The following is an 18,253-nucleotide window of genomic DNA, read 5'->3' as shown; positions in this document are numbered from 1 at the left end:
AAGGAATAATGAGTTTATGGGTTCATGGACTGTTCAGAGATCTGATGGTGGAGGGGGAGAAGATGTTTCTGAATCGTTGAGTTTGGGTCTTCAGGCTCCTGTACCTCCTCCCTGATGATGGTAATGAGAAGAGGGCATGTCATGGATGGTGAGGGTCCTTAATAATGGATGCCACCTTCTTGAGGCACCGCCTCTTGAAGATGTCCTCAATGGTGGGGAGGGTTGTGTCCATGATGGATCCTCAATGAGGATTGGTGTGTGTTCTCCCAACTTCCCCTTCCTGAAGTCCACAATCAATTCCTTCGTCTTGCTGACATCGAGTTGTTTTTGTGACACCATTCAACCAGCCAATCTATCTCACTCCTGTATGTCTCCTCGTCGCCATCTGAGATTTTACCAACAATAGTGGTGTCATCTGCGAATTTATGAATGGAGTTTGAACTGTGCTTAGCCACACAGCCATACATGTAAAGAGAGTAGAGCAGTACGCTAATCACACATCCTTGAGATGCACCTGTATACAACAGTGTAGCTCTGTTGCCTCTGAGATAACAGATTGTGTGTTGAATAGAAACATCTCACATGCATAGTTCAGACTAATATTCTAGTGTACAGTTATTGTAGGTGTCAAGTCCAAGACAAGTTGCTCAACAAATTCAAGTTTAGAAGGGATTAGTTTAATTAGGTGTCATTAGCTTAATTAGTTCGGCACAAGGTTGTGGGCAAAAGGGCCTGTTCCTGTGCTGCACTGTTCTATGTTCTGGGTTCTAAGTTGCATTTTCAACTCTTTCAGGTAGATCAGTGGTACAAGGTTGGGGTACTGGCTGATATTTGTGCTTCAACTTACATTGTTAAGGATGATCTAATTATAAGTTTGTGATAACCATCTCATATAGGAGCATATGCACATTGTGCTCCACTTTTGGAATTTAGTTCCTTTGAGTCCATTACAGCCAAATTTCCAAAACAGAATATAATGCACCAATGGTACAATAGTTCATGCAAGTTTCTGAGGACGAATCTCCATCCCATCTTCTGGTCATTTATCTCATCAGTGTTTTGAGGATCTTGCATGTCGAAATTACCCACCACATTGCAACAGTGACTTCATTGTAAAAGTACAAAATACTTTGAGATCGTCTGAGATTGTGTGAGGTACTGTATAAATGCATGTTTTATTTTGCTTTAGATTTCTTTCTTACAAACCAATAAAAAAATTGTTTTCACAAAATATGTCCTGTTGAATATTAAAAAGTGAGACCAAATTGGCTCTCTGTTTTTCAGACCCTATTTTTGATTCCACTGGTAAGCTGATTAAAATTGGAATGGTTGTAGGAATCCAAATCCAAAATGCTGGAAAATTCTGAAAATACTTAAAATACTTAGCAGGTTAGGCAGCATCTGTGGAGAGAGAAATGGTGTGAATGATTCATGCTCAGAAATGGGATATTCCTTTCCAGAGGCTAAATATACTACAGGAGCGGCAACACGTTGCACTATTTCAGAAATACATTTCCATTGAACGCCCCTCTCTGCAGTTTCAACATTGCCCCTTAAATCGAGTAGAGATGGTAGATGAAGAAGTCTCATTGGAAAAGTAAAATGTTTTCAGTACAGGCGACCCCTACATTATGGCTGTTTGGGTAACAGGGATATGGCTTACAGAATTCATAAATCACTACCTAAAAATAAGAGATACGGAATAAAATTTGCCCTCATTGATTCTCGGTTTATTATTGTCACATGTACCAAGATATATCCCCTGATTTAAAAAATGTACAATGTGACAAATTGCCCTCTATATGTATATTGTCACATTGTCTGTATTAAATACAACGGGTTGCCTTTCAGGTTGTACCCACACCATAGAACATGTTTAATAAAAATCACTGTCATAATCTCTGACTGGATATCCCAGTATCTTAGAAATAATACAGGGGGTAAACCAAGGACCCACCTGTTCTCTCCAATGAATGCGAAGTAACCCTGGACACTATTTCTGAAAAGAGCAGGAGATCTTTAAAAGTTACCTGATGAAAAGTTATTGACTTGTTTCTCTCCCTCCACAGACGCTGCTTGACCTGTGACGTATTTTCAGCATTTTCCATTTTATTTCAGGTTTCCAGCATCTGCTTGTGGACTATCGGACCATTGCCTCTCTGCTATTGATAGTGTTTGCAGTTCTGCCACTGTCAAAGCTGCAGAAGATCTTCCCTAGATGCACAGAAACCTGTACCTTGTCCTTACTGGTCTCTCTGGCTGAGTGGTAACACGTAATTCTAAATTATCACCTTGTAAGTCCTATCCCAGAGACTTAAAAATAAATCTAGCCTGATATTTACATGTAATACAGTGCTTTACACAGACAGAGATCCAATATTTCATATCCAATTTAAAATCAAAATCTATTCAATCTATCTAATGGACATAATGTATCCCTTTGCAATATTTTGAAGTGCATCAAAGATTTCTGCTGTGTCCTGGCCAACACATCTCTAAACTAATGGTCCTAAAATAGATGATCTGGGGCTGTTTTTAGTTGTTTGTGGAAGCTTATTGTCTGTAAAATGATTAACACATTTTCTCTATCACAGCTGCAAAGGTACAGGAACCTGAAGACCCACACTCAACATTTCAGGAACAGCTTCTTCCCCTCTGCCATCAGATTTCTGGATGGTCCATGAACCCATGAACACTACCTCATTATTCCTCTTTTGCACCATTTATTTATTTTTGTAACTCATAGTAATTCTTATGTCTTTATGTCTTACACTGTACTGTCTGTGTGGGTTTCCTCCGGGTGCTCTGGTTTCCTCCCACATTCCAAAGACGTACGGATTAGGAAGTTGTGGGCATGCTATGTTGGGGTCAGAAGCATAGCGACACTTGTGGGCTGCCCCCAGAATACCCTATGGAAAAGATGCATTTCACTGTGTGTTTCGTGTACATGTGACTAATAAAGATATCCTAAAACAACAAATTTCATGACATATGTCAATGATAATAAACCTAATTCTGAGTCTGATTCTGATTCTGCAATTAAAACACTTTCTTTTTCTCAGCCATTCCCTCAGGATTGAGGATGACCTGCTAGCACTCTGGTTTTGTGGGTTCTGAGGTGGCTAATGAAGCTAATGTGGGAACCGCATTAGGTGTATTAGAAGGTATATGGCATGCTTGCCTTCGTGGGTTGGGGCATTGAGTACAAGAGTCAAGAAGTCATGTTGCAACTGTATAAAATTTTGGTTAGGCCGCGTTTTGAGTATCACATTCAGTTCCGGTCACCGTCTTACAGAAATGATGTGGAAGATTTGGAGAGGGTGCAGAAGGGATTCACCAGGATATTGCTTAGATTAGAGAGTATTAGCTATAAGGAGAGGTCAAACAGACTTGGATTGTTTTCTCTGGAGTGTCGGAGGCTGAGGGGAGACCTGCTAGAATTATATATAATTATGAGAGCAGAACTAGGGTAGATAGTCAATGTTTTTCCCAGGTGGAAGTGTCAAATACTAGAGAACATCGTTTTAAGGTGAGAGGGTGAAAGTTTAAAGGAGACTTATTAGGCAAGTATTTTTTACACAGAGCATGGTAGGTACCTGAAATGTGCTGTCATGGGGTGATAGATAGATAGATAGATAGATAGATAGATAGATAGATAGATAGATAGATAGATAGATAGATAGATAGATAGATAGATAGATAGATAGATAGATAGAATGATGATAGAAGCATATATAATAAAATTGGTAATTTGGTTTATTGGTATTGGTATTGGTTTATTATTGTCACTTGTACCAAGGTACAATGAAAAACTTGTCTTGCCTACTGTTCATACAGATCAATTCACTACGCAGTGCATTGAGGTAGTACAGGGTAAAAATAACAGAATACCGAGTAAAGTGTCACAGCTACAGGGAAGTGCGTTGCAGGAAGACAATAAGATGCAAGGTCATAACAAGGTAGATTGTGAAGTTAAGAGTCCATCTCATCATATCAGGGAACTATTCAATAGTCTTATCAGCATGGGATAGAAGCTGTTCTTTATCCTGGTGGTACATGCTTTCAGGCTTTTGTATTTTCTGCTTAATGGGAAAGGGGAGAAGAGAGAATTGTCCGGGTGGGTGGGGACTTTGATTATGCTGGCTGCTTCACCTAGGCAATGAGAGGTATGGAGTCCATGGAGGGGAGACTGGTTTCCATGATGCACTGGGCTGTGTCCACAACTCTCTGCAGTTTCTTGTGGTCACAGGCAGAGCAGTTGCTGTACCAAGCTGTGATCCATCCAGATAGGATGCTTTCTATGGTGCATTGATAAAAGTTGGTGAGAGACAAAGGGGACATGCCAAATTTCTTTAGCCTCCTGAGGAAGTAGAGGTGCTGGTGAGCTTTCTTGGCCATGGTGTCTACGTGATTTGACTAGGACAGGCTATTGGTGATGTTTACTCCTAGGAACTTGAAGCTCTCAACCCTCTCGACCTCAGCACCTTTGATGTAGACAGGTGCATGTACACTGCCCCCTTTCCTGAAGTCAATGACCAGCTCTTTTGTTTTGCTGACATTGAGGGGAAGGTTGCTGTCATGACACCATGTCATTAAGCTCTCTATCTCCTTCCTGTACTCTGACTCATCATTATTTGAGATACAGCCCACTACGGTGGTATCATCTGCAAACTTGTGGATGGAGTTAAAGCAGAATGTGGCCACGCTGTCATGTGTATATAGGGAGTAGAGGGCTGAGGGCGCAGCCTTGTGGGGAACCAGTGTTGAGAATAATCATGCCGGAGGTATTGCTGCCTATCCTCACTGATTGCGGTCTGTTGGTCAAAAAGTCAAGGATCCAGTTACAGAGGGAGATGTTGAGTCCCAGGTCTTAGAGTTTGGTGATGAGCTTGCTTGGAGTTATAGTATTGAAGGCGGAGCTGTAGTCAATAAACAATAGTCTAATGTAGGCATCTTTACTGTCCGGATGCTCCAGAGATGAGTGCAGGGCCAGGGAGATGGCATCCGCTGTAGACCTATCTTAGTGGTAGGTGAATTGCAGTGGGTTGAGGTTTTCTGATAGGCTGGAGTTAATGTGTGCCATGACTAGCCTCTCAGAGCACTTCATGATGGTGGATGTCAGAGCCACTGGTCGGTAGTCATTAAGGCACGTTGCCTTGCTTTTCTTCGGTACCGGGATGATAGTGGTCTTCTTAAAACAGGTGGGAACCTCAGACTGAAGCAGAGAGAAGTTAAAAATGTCTGTAAATACCTCTGTCAAGCTGATCAGCACAAACTCTGAGCACATGGTCAGGGACACCATCCGAGCCAAATGCTTTCCTTGAGTTCAGTCTCCGGAAGACTGATCTTACGTCTTTGACAGTGACCATGAGTTCAGTTGCATTGGAGGCTGTCAGGGTGGGTGGTAACAAACCACTCCCCTTCTGTTCAAAATGTGCATTGAAAGCATTAAGCTCATCAGGGAGGGATGTGCTGTTGTTATCTATGCTGCCCGACTTCATTTGCTGCACAATGCAGACAGAGTGGGCTGAAGAGCCTGTTCCAGTGCTGTTCTGTTTTGCAAACACACATTAGTGGTACTTTTCCTGTGCTCTTGTTTATCCAGGTCTCAGAAGCATGTAGGAGGGCAGGGCTCACTGCTGCCCAGTACACCATGAGATTTGTGCCAGGTCTGAGGTCTTTATCTTCAAAAAGTGTTCAGTTAGTTGCAAAGCACCTTGGAACATTGAAATAATGAAGTCAATATTGGGTAATCCCCCTTAATTCATTTTATGAACCACCAGTATTACTCAATGATATAAGGTCATGTTTTGGCCTTTGCAGATTAGTTGTCAGACCATTTAATTATTAAGTGAGCAAAGTCCATTAAGCTGAACATGTTGTCTTGCTGATTTATCAACAAGTCACCAAATTTCCCTGAATAGTTAATGGGTGCCCCTGTAGTCATGAAATGTGCAACATAAATTCTTTCCGTTTGTGCACTAAATAAAAACAAACAGCGCAAAGGAGCTTTGTTGAAATGGAATTGGTAGAATGATGTTGCCCAGTGATGGAGGTTTAGGAGATTCACCTGGAGAAGCTGAGTTGTAGCACCCCAAAAATGGTGAGATGTGTTGTTTCTCATCTTTCTCCTCCCATTGAGGTTCATTAATGTGCTCTCTCCAACAACTCAGCCAAGACCATTGAGACTGTGGCATTAGTTAACAAGTAAACTCTGCTGGGGAGCAGAGAGCCTCTTTGATATATCAGGAGAACAGCATATTAAGAGTGCTGGACTTTGATCCTTCAGTGGTTACTTGATCTGAAAGATAATTTGTAAAAGGTACAGAGTAACCTTCCAAGCAGCAAATACTATTTCTGTCATTGACTAGTTCTGGTAAAGCTCTTAAAATATTTACCTGAAATTATAAAAAGTATATGTACCAAATGTCAGAAATTTCCCAGGGCAACAAAGGCAGACATGAGGGGACATAATCGTAAGGTGATTGGAGGAAGGTATAAGGGGGATATCAGGGGTAAGTTGAGTGGTGGGTGCGTGGAACGCACGGCCTGCAGAGATTGTGGGGGCAGATACATTAGGGATATTTAAGAGATTCTTAGACACATGAATGATAGAAAAATAGGGGACTATGTGGGAGGGAAGGGTTAGATAGATCTTAGAGCAGGATAAAACGTCGGCACAACATTCTGGGTCAAAGGGCCTGTACTGTGCTGTAGTGTTCAGTGTTCTATGTTTTATGTTCTATAATAATATCATAAATGTCCCAGCAAATTTTCTCATGCTTCAAACAAAAAACCTTCCTGATCTACCTACCTCTCTGTGTTTCTCCATTCCTCTCCTGAAGACATTGAGATGTAATTTAGTCTCTGATGGCCATTTCAATTACTACAGAGCCAAATATTGAGAACTGGAATTGGAATTGGTTTATTATTGTCACATGTACCAAGGTACAGTGAAAAACTTATCTTGCATACCATCTGTACAGATCAATTCATTACACAGTGCATTGAGGTAATACAAGGTAAAACAATAACAGAATGCAGAATAAAGTGTAACAGCTACAGAGAAAGTGCATTGCAGGTAGACAATAAGGTGCAAGGCCATAACGAGGAAGATTATGAGGTCAAAAGTGCATCTTATCATACGAGGGAACCGTTCAGCAGGATAGAAGCTGATAGAAGGGAGTACAACAGTGAGTCAATACTATTCCCCTTGTTTAGTGCCAACAATGAAAGTCAAATTCCTGCCCCAATGACCCAAAGCAGCATATGAGAAGGTGTTAATTTGACCCCCAGCTCTCTTCATTTGTACATCTCAAGAAAACCTAATGTCAAACACTGGAACCTGAATATAGGTCCTCCCCAGCTTGACTTATCTACAGCCTTGTGCATACGGATGATCATCTGGGAGACCAATGGGATAGCTTTGCTCACTGCTGTGGGGCTGCAGGCATCTTCTGCTGTCTGGGAACACAGTTCGCAGCCACATTTCCAAGTAATGAACTGTTTCGAGTTATGGACACTTCATAGGAACAGAAACCTGCTGTAACCTGGGGCACAATCTGTATTTAAGAACCAATGTTTCCCTCAAACCATAAACCCAATGTTTAGTCCAAATCCTATCAACAGGCATTTAATCTAAAATGTTAACCAGAATTCTTAAACTAAAATCTTAACTAGAAACTGCCTGAACATGAAACAGGGTGCAATAAAATATGTTTTTATTGATTATGTTTGGTCACAGGCCCAGCTAATATTTGTGATCAGGTTGAAATAGGAAGATGAGCTGCCACTAGTTCCTCTGTGTCACCTGCCAGTTTAGCATCATGTGAGTTGTAGTTTTGGTAAAGGCCATCCACCATTTAATTTGATAAAAGAGTATTGGCAAGATGTGAGACATCTTTCCTGAGATTTAAAATGTTCCCTTTCATAGAGAGGTGAGAAATACTTTTTCCTTGACATTTGTTTTTGTTTTATTTTATCAAACAAAATGGCATCCATGGTGGAATCAATAATGGAAGCAAGTAATCCACAAGCGAAAAAGAAGATCACTTATACAGCGTAGAAGAGGCCATTCAGCCCATCGTGCTTGTTTCAGTATCATGGAAGATCATCGGCTGCACTCCACTGCTTTTTCACCAGTGACCTGCAGTTGCTTCCTGATCAAATATATATTCATCTCCTTGTTGGGGTTACTGGTGAACATACTTCCACCAGCCTTTCCGGCAGAACCTTCCAAATCACACAAAGTCACTGCACAAAAAACTATTCTGGCTGAGAGGGAGCATGCTTTTGTACACCCAGTTGGAATCTGGGGTGACAATTCTGTGCCTGAAAACTATATGGAAGAATTCCTGCTTTTAAGATATCTTTATTTAATCACATGTACATCGAAACACACAGTGAAATACATTTGTTCTGGGGGCAGCCCACAAGTGTCACCACGCTTCCAGCGCCAACATAGCATGCCCACAACTTCCTAACCTGTATGTGTTTTGGAATGTGGGAGGTAACCAGAGCACCCGGAGGAAACCCATGCAGACACGGGGAGAACGTACAAACTCCTTACAGACAGTGGCTGGAATTGAACCCAGGTCACTGGCGCTGTGATAGCGTTACGCTAACGGCTACACTACCATACCTGCCTTTGTTTGAGTAAATGATTTTTTAAAAAACATATATATGTATGTATATATATATATATATATATATATATATATATATATATATATATGTAAAGTTAAGAACTATATGAGTTTGAAGAATTACATTTAGGAAATTTGACTCTTTCAACATTCAGTTCCAGGGATTGAAATTGGTTCTGTGTCCACTGTAACTCTTGCTATCTGAAATAAGGCTTCTCTATTCACTGGTACTGTGAAGAGCCCCTGTGGCTGCTCCAAATCCTACTATAATGATGATTTTGCTTTGAATCCAGCTGGGAATTACTTAATATCCCATCTTACATGCATGCCTACTTCCAAAAAAATCATCTTAATGCCTGTAAACATTGAACAATATGCTAAAATTATACTGTCAGTGGTGAAAATTATATATCCATATTCTATCACAGCTCCTTCCAATTTTCTTTGAACTGTGGGGTCTAACTTATTTATAGGTGGATGTGCTTCCTAATAAGAAACCTTAGTTATTCAAATATGTATCTGAACAATATAATGCTGCTAGATTCCAACACTTGTGCTATTCTAACCAGATGCACTAATGCATTCTAAAATAAGTCTTTCTGCCCTTTCTGGTTGAGTGTACAGGAGATTTGAATGGTGCCATTAAATGCACCGCATGAACATTGGTTTAATGAGCTTACTTGCAAATATTTTTTTAGTTTGGCGCATAAATTATCTGTCCTTGTAAACTACAGTCTGTCTCAAACTTCTCTTTCCCTTACGAGCTCCCAGAACATGTTGCCTCCTTCCAAATGAACAACATCTTTCCTGCAGTTCTATGTATGGACCCTTCCAATCTGCTTACTATTCTTACTACATTAGATAACAGGTGTAAACATCACCTCTAGCTTGTTCTGGTCCAACCACATAGACCCTATGGCCAAGAAAGCATACCAATGCCTTTACTTCCTCAGAAGGCTAAGGAAATCCAGCATGTCCCTGTTGACCCTCACCGATTTTTGTAGATGCACCATAGAAAACATCCTATCCAGATGCAGCACAGCTTGTTATGGCAACTGCTCTGCCCAAGACCGCAAGAGATTGCAGAGAGTTGTAGACACAGCTCAGTCCATCACAAAAACCAGCATCCCCTCCATGGACTCTCTGCACTTCCTGCTGCCTCGCTGGAAAGCAGCCAACAAAGACCGCACCCACCCCGGACATTTTCTCTTCTCCCTGCTTCCATCAGGCAGAAGATACAAAAGCTTGAAAAAACACACCACCAGTCTCAAGGACAGCTTCTATCCCATTGTTATAAGACTCTTGAACAGATCTCTTGTGTGATAAAGTTGACCTCACAATCTACCTCGTCATGACCCTTGCATCTTATTTTCTACCTGCACTGCACTTTCTCTGTAACTGTAACGCTATACTGTATTCTGCATTTTGTTATTGTTTTTCCCTTTGTGCTACCTTGATGTATTTATGTTTTGAGATGATCTTTATGGATGGCAGGCAAAATGAAGTTTATCACTGTACCTTGGTACATGTGACAACAATAAACTAATTACCAATTACCATGATGACAAAGGACATTTAGTGAGACAGTACCAAAGTATTAGTCTGCATTTGACCTGTTGGCAGTCCTTGATAACTTTGGCTGAGTTACCCTTCTCCAACCATTCAACCCCATCACCTGCCTGGGTAGAAGGTCCCATGTCTAGTTCTGTCCCTATTCCAAATCGCCTCTGTTTCCAATTCTACTGTGTTAGCTGCATCATACAATATCTATCCTATTTACTTTCACCCTTCTCAACAAGTAATTCTTGGATCATTATTATTGAGACTTGATTCTTTTAAAAATATTACACATTTATTTATTTATTTGAAATAAATTTCCAGTTGCCATGGTTGGGTTCAAGCTCAAGGATCTGGATCAATGGTCCAGTACTCCGGCTGTTAGTCCAGTGCACTTTAGAGTATCAATTGCCACTCGTGAAGTTCTTCTGTCTGCATCCAGATTACTGGATTCTTGATACTTTTAAATCCTGCCACAGCAACTGAAGAACTTAAAATTCTGCTAATTAAATCTTGAATAAATGGTCAGAGATAGTGGTCACCATCTAACTACCAGATTGCAGGAATGGCTTCAACAGTACATTCAAAAGGGAATTGCACAGGTAAGATGAAGAGAGTAATTTGCAGGTACGTAAGAAAAGTGACCAACAGAATTTCTTCACCAGAAGCTAGCATTGTCTAAATAGGCCAATGGCTTTCTTCCATGTTCTAACAATTCTATGATTCTGTAGTTATAAAACAGAAAATGTCAAAAACATCCAGCAGGTCAGATGTTTTGACAAAGGTCTTGAACCTGAAAAGTTACATCTGTTTCTCTCTCCAAAGATGCCGCCTGAGCTGCTGAGTGTTTCAAACATTTTCTGCTTCTTCTAAGATTCCCAGCATCTGCTGATTTTATTTTAAGTGATTCTGTGAAATCGTAAAAGCCCAAGTAACGTCCTTCAGAGAAGGAAATTTGCCATCCTAACTTGGTCTTAACAACATTCTTCTTCTTAGGCTGTTTCTCAGGATCAAAGATGACTTGCTTCCTCTCTGGTAGTGCGGATTTAGAGGTGCCTGATGACATCAATGTAGGAACTGCAGGGTCTTTCACAGATGGAGCTGGTGGTGGCTGTGAGTGGGTGGGTAGTTGTGAGCAGCTCCACTCCTATTGCAAAGCCTCTGTGTGCTCCCAATACATGACCATGAGGTTCTTAATACTATTTCAAATGCACCTTCTCCACTTCGAGCAGTCAAGGGCCAGAGATTGCCACTGGAGATGTTGCATTTCCTCAAGGAGACTTTTGACTTCCAGTCCACCAACTGTATTTAATTTCCTCTGAAATGCCTTTGACCTATCAGTGAAGGTCAATAAATCCCAACCTTTCCATTAACACTCGCATCAAGTGAAAACGAGTAGATCAAGAAGGTTTCAAATATACCTAATGAACAAAAATCATGTCTTTCCATTAACCTGAAACTCTATTTCTCTCTCCACAGATGCTGTCTGACCCAATGAGTAAATCCAGCATGTTTTGGTTCCATTCAGATTACCAGCAACCACAGCATTTGTTTTGTAACAATGGGATAATGACCAAATCTTCGCATATTTATTGATGTTATTCAATACTAATCTGTTTTCTTGATCGTCCGTCAAACTTTTCAGCAACAAGAGCTGGAGAAAGAGCAAACAATTCATCCCTCTAACCCAGTTTTAACTGCCAGTTTGTAGTGAAAGCAAAACAAAAAACATCCTTTAAACTTAACTGAAGTAGATTTGTCTTTTTAAAAAGAAAACAAAGGACCCAGAAAGATATCTCCACCCAAATGTGGCTCATTCATTTTGAGGTTCCCCCAAAGAAACAGTAATGTTTCAGGCTCTTGTATATGCTGTCAAAACATGCTATTCAGGCAGCAAGCATCAGTTTTAAGTCAGTGCTGATTGTTATTCATGACTTAATTTGTTTTGCATGATTTTATAAGAGCAAACTGGATGGAACATTGAACTGGTTTATCCAAATGTCAAAGTAAATACTATATGATCAAAATGTCCAAGAAACTGCAAAAGGGAACATTTAGTAAATTGGGCTTCCTACTTAATAATTAACAATATGTTCATGACCTCCATATAAATTGGTAAATTGGTTTATTATTGTCACATGTACTGAGGTACAGTGAAAAACTTGTCTTGCATACTGTCCAAACAGATCATTTCATTACACAGTGCATTGAGGCAGTACAAGGTAAAACAATAACAGAATATAGAGTAAAGTGTTACAGTTACAGAGAAAGTGCAAATCAGGTAGACAATAAGGTGCAAGACCATAACGAGGTAGATTATGAGGTCAAGAGTCTATTTTATCACACTAGGGAGCCATTCTAAAGCCTTTTAACAGCAGGATAGAAGCTGTCCTTGAGCCTGGTGGTATGTGCTTTCAGGTTTTTTATCTTCTGCCCGATGGGAGGGGGGAGAAGAGAGAATGTCCGGGGTGGGTGGGGTCTTTGATTATGCTGGCTGCTTTATCGAGGCAGCGAGAAGTCATAGAGTCACAGAGAGATATGGCATGGTATTGGTATTGGTTTATTATAGTCACTTGTACCGAACTACAGTGAAAAACTTGTCTTGCATACCAATCACACAGGTCAATTCATTACACAGTGCAGTTACATCAAGTTAGTACAGAGTGCACTGATGTGGTACAGGTAAAAACAATAACAGTACAGAGTAAAGTGTCACAGCTACAGAGAAAGTGCAGTGCAATAAGGTGCAAGGTCACAACAAGGTAGATCGTGAGGTCATAGTCCATCTCATTGTATAAGGGAACCATTCAATAGTCTTATCACAGTGGGGTAGAAGCTGTCCTTAAGTCTGGTGGTACGTGCCCTCAGGCTCCTGTATCTTCTACCCGATGGAAGAGGAGAGAAGAGAGAATGTCCCGGGTGGATGGGGTCTTTGATTATGCTGGCTGCTTCACCAGGACAACGAGAGGTAAAAACAGAGTCCAAGGAGGGAAGGCTGGTGTCCGTGATGCATTGGGCTGTGTCCACAACTCTCTGCAGCTTCTTTCGGTACTGGGCAGAGCAGTTGCCGTACCAAGCTGTGATACATCCAGATAGCATGCTTTCTATTGTGCATCGGTAAAAGTCGGCAAGAGTCAAAGGGGACAAACCAAATTTCTTTATACTCCTGAGGAAGTAGAGGCGCTGGTGAGCTTTCTTGGCCATGGCATCTACATGATTTGACCAGGACAGGCTGTTGGTGATGTTCACTCCAAGGAACTTGAAGTTCTCATCCCTCTGGACCTCAGCATCATTGATGTAGACAGGTGCATGTAGACCGTCCCCTTTCCTGAAGTCAATGACCAGCTCTTTTGTTTTGTTGACATTGAGGGAAATGTTGTTGTCATGACACCATTCCACGAAGCTATCTCCTTCCTGTACTCTGACTCATCGTTTTTTGAGATACGGCCTACAACGGTGGTATCATCTGCAAACTTGTAGATGGAGTTAGAGCAGAATCTGGCCACACAGTCATGAGTGTATAGGGAGTAGAGTAGAGGGCTGAGGACGCAGCCTTGTGGGGCACCAGTGTTGAGAATAATCATGCCAGAGGTATTGCCGCCTATCCTCACTGATTGCGGTCTGTTTGTTGGAAGGTCAAGGGTCCAGTTACAGAGGGAGGTGTTGAGTCCTAGGTCTCGGAGTCTGGTGACAAGCTTGCTTGGGATTATTGTATTGAAGGCAGATCTGTAGTCTAAATAATAAACAATAGTCTAATGTAGGTGTCTTTACTGTCCAGATGCTCCAGAGCTGAGTGTAGGGCCAGGGAGATGGCATCCGCTGTCGACCTGTTTCAGCGATAGGTGAATTGCAGAGGGTCCAGGTTGCCTGGGAGGCTGGAGTTGATGCGTGCCATGTGCCTGCTTCATGATTGTATCAACCTGTTGGGCCCAGGATAGATCCTCTGAGCTGTTGATGCCCAGGAGCTTGAAGCTGCTCTCTCTTTCCACCACTGACTCTTCAATGAGGACTGGTGTGTGTTCTCCCGACTTCCCCTTCCTGAATTCCTCAATCAGTTCCTTGATTTTGCTGATGTTGAATGTGAACCCACTCAAACAGCCGAGCTGTCTCACTCCTGTATGCCTCTTCATCGCCATCTGAGATTCCACCAATAACAATGGTGTCATCAACAAATTTATCGATGATGTTTGAGCTGTGCTTAGCCACACAGTCATGAGTGTAGAGAGAGAAGAGCAGTGGGCTAAGCATGCATCCTTGAGGAGTGCCTGTGTTGATAGTCAGCGAGGAGGAGATGTCATTGCTGATCTGCACTGACTGTGGTCTCCCTATGAAGAATTGGAGGATCCAGTTTCAGAGGGATGTACAGAGGCCTAGGGTTTCAAGCTTTGTTATTAGTACTGAGGGAATGATGGTGTTGAACATCAAGCTGTAATTGATAAACAGTAGCCTGACGTATGTCTTGCTGCTGTCCAGATTGCATCTACTGTAGACTCGTTGTGGCGGTCCAGGTCCTTGCACAGGCAGGAATTAATTCTAGCCACAACCAACCTCTCGAAGCACTTCATCACAGTAGATATGAGTGCTACTGGGCGATAGTCATTGAGTCAGCTCACCCTGCTCTTCTTGGGCACTGGAGTCATTGCTACCCTTTTGAAGCAGGTGGGAGCCTCATACCACAGCAGTGAGAGGTTGAAGATGTCCTTGAATACTCCAGCCAGTTGGTCAGCACAGGTTTTCAGTACCCAGAGTTGTGGCCACAGCCCAGCACATCATGGAAACCAACCTCCCCTCCATGGATTCTATCTATACCTCTTGCTGCCTGGGTGAAGCAGCCAGCATAATCAAAGAACCCACCCACCCGGGTCATTCTCTCTTCTCTCCTCTCCCATCAGGCAGAAGATACAGGAGCCTAAGGGCACATACCACCAGGCTCAAGGAGAGCTTCTACCCCACTGTGATAAGACTATTGAACAGTTCCCTTATACGATGAGATGAACTGTTGACCTCACAATCAACCTTGTTTGACCTTGCACCTTATTGTCTACCTGCAATGCACTTCCCTGTAGCTGTGACACTTTACTCTGTATTCTGTTATTATTTTTACCCTGTACTCCCTCAATACACTGTGCAATGAATTGATCTGTACGAACGGTATGCAAGACAAGTTTTTCACTGTACTTCGGTACAAGTGACAATAATAAACCAATACCAATACCAGCCAGGTACACCTTCAGGGCCTGGAGCCTTGCGAGGGGTCACCCTCTTGAAGGATGTTCAGACATCAGCCTCCAAGACAGGGATCACAGGGTCATCTGATGGTCATCAAAGGGTCAGTGGAACTCCTTTATCAGTTGGCTGGAGAAGATAGGACATGCCAGATGAACCCAAGTTAATTTTTTGAAGAGATGATCAAATCAGTGGCCAGGGAAATGTCAGAGGGCTCTATTATGTGACTTTCAACTATGTCCTCCAATAAAGACAATTAACTGACATTGGAGCTCGTGGAAACAAAGACAATTTATTGAAACACTGGGAGCTGGAAGGCAGAGAGCAGCAACAGTGAACTGGCACTCAAAATGGTAATCAGAAACTAATGGACCCACAAAGATTTGTTCTCAGGCCACCTCTATGAATGGCTAAGGTGATGGGATAGTGAGGCACCTATCCAAGTTTGCCAATGACACAGAGCTTTGAAAGACATTGTAGGTAGATGGAAGCATTAACTTATAAAACAATATTTTAAAAAAATGAGCAGATGAACAGAACTAGGGCAAATGTACTTCAGTAAAGCCAGATGTGAGGTCATCTATGGAAACACAAGAGACTGCAGATGCTGGAATCTGGTGCCACAAATAACCTGCTGGAGGAGCTCAGCAGGTCGAGCAGCAGCTGTGCGAGGAAAGGAATTGTCAATGCTTCAGGTCAGAACCCTGCATCAGGACATCCATGTTTCACTTAAAAAGGATAATAATAATAGTAATATTTCTTTATTTGTCACATGTACATCAAAACACACAGCGAAATGCATCTTTTTTGCGTAGAGTGTTCTGGGGGCAGCCCTCAAATGTCGCCACGCTTCCGGAGCCAACATTAGCATGCCCACAACTTCCCAACCTGTATGTTTTCGGAATGTGGGAGGAAACCAGAACACCCGGAGGAAACCCACGCAGACACAGGGAGAACATACAAACTCCTTACAGGCAGCGGCGGGAATTGAACCCGCTGGCACTGTAATAGCATTACGCTAACCTCTACACCTCCGTAGGATATGGATATGCTACACTACACTAGGATGTGGCAGCACTTTCTGAATGGTGGAAAGACAAATGCAGTTCAAAGAACACCAGGGAAGGGTCATGCGGGTGGTGCAATGGGGAAGGACCGCACACATAGGTCATTTGCCTTGCAGCTTCCAGGGGCTCAGGTTCAATCCTGACCTTGGCTTCTGTCTATGCGGAGTTTGCATGTTCTGTCCATGACCGTGTGGGATTCCTCCTATGCTTCTGTTCACTGTGCTGGTCGGTTAATTGCCTGCTGTAAGCTACCCCTTAATATTAGTTAGTGGCACAAAGTATCAAAGTGGAATTGATAGACATGCAAAAGAGAAAATAAGCTGCAGGGCTACAGAGGGAATAGGGAAAATGGAATTGCTCCCCTGGAAGCTGGTATGGACCTGGTGTCCCAAAAGACTTCCTTTTCTGTTGTTATAAATATATGAAAAATGTCACCTTGGTATAGAAAATAAGAAAAAAAGGCTAACATATCTCAAGAACTTGAGTATAAGGAGATAGAAGTTATCACACAACCAACAACATGAGACCATTCAGCCCATCAAGACTATGCCAGTTCAATACAAGAACATCTCAGTTTACTCCCTTCATCTTAACCTTTCCTCTTTGTCCTACAATATACAATGGCACGCAAAAGTTTGGGCACCCCTGGTCAAAATTTCTGTTACTGTGAATAGCTAAGCGAATAAAAGATGACCTGATTTCCAAAAGGCATAAAGTTAAAGATGACACATTTCTTTAATATTTTAAGCAAGATTACTTTTTTATTTCCATCTTTTACAGTTTCAAAATAACAAAAAAGGAAAAGAGCCTGAAGCAAAAGTTTGGGCACCCTGCATGGTGAGCACTTAGTAACACCCCCTTTGTCAAGTGTCACAGCTTGTAAACGCTTTCTGTAGCCAGCTAGGAGTCTTTCAATTCTTGTTTGGGGGATTTTCACCCATTCTTCCTTGCAAAAGTCTTGTAGTTCTGTGAGATTCTTGGGCCGTCTTGCATGCACTGCTTTTCTGAGGTCTATCCACAGATTTTTGATGACGTTTAGGTCGGGGGACTGTGACGGCCATGGCAAAACCTTCAGCTTGTGCCTCTTGAGGTAGTCCATTGTGTGTTTAGCATCATTATCCTGTTGTAGAAGCCATCCTCTTTTCATCTTCAGCTTTTTTACAGACAGTGTGATGTTTGCTTCCAGAATTTGCTGGTATTTAATTGAATTCATTCTTCCCTCTACCAGCGAAATATTCCCCGTGCCACTGGCTGCAACACAAGCCAAAAGCATGATTGATCCACCCCCATGCTTAATATTTGGAGAGGTGTTCTTTTCATGAAATTCTGCACCCTTTTTTCTCCAAACTTTCCTGCGTCCTCACCACAAAATTCAGCGTCAGAAGTTTGCAAAGGAACATCTAAACAAGCCTGATGCATTTTGGAAACAAGTCCTGTGGACTGATGAAGTTAAAATAGAACTTCTTGGCTGCAATGAGCAAAAGTATGTTTGGAGCACAAGCTGAAGGTTTTGCCACGGACCTCACAGTCTCCCGACCTAAGCATCATCGGAAATCTGTGGATAGACCTCAGAAGAGCAGTGCATGCAAGACGGCCCAAGAATCTCACAGAACTACAAGACTTTTGCAAGGAAGAATGGGTGAAAATCCCCCAAACAAGAATTGAAAGACTCTTAGCTGGCTACAGAAAGCGTTTACAAGCTGTGATACTTGACAAAGGGGGTGTTACTAAGTACTTACCATGCAGGGTGCCCAGACT

Source organism: Pristis pectinata, chromosome 4 (assembly GCF_009764475.1).
Source record: "Pristis pectinata isolate sPriPec2 chromosome 4, sPriPec2.1.pri, whole genome shotgun sequence".
NCBI lineage: Eukaryota > Metazoa > Chordata > Chondrichthyes > Rhinopristiformes > Pristidae > Pristis > Pristis pectinata.
This window is presented reverse-complemented; position numbering follows the sequence as displayed.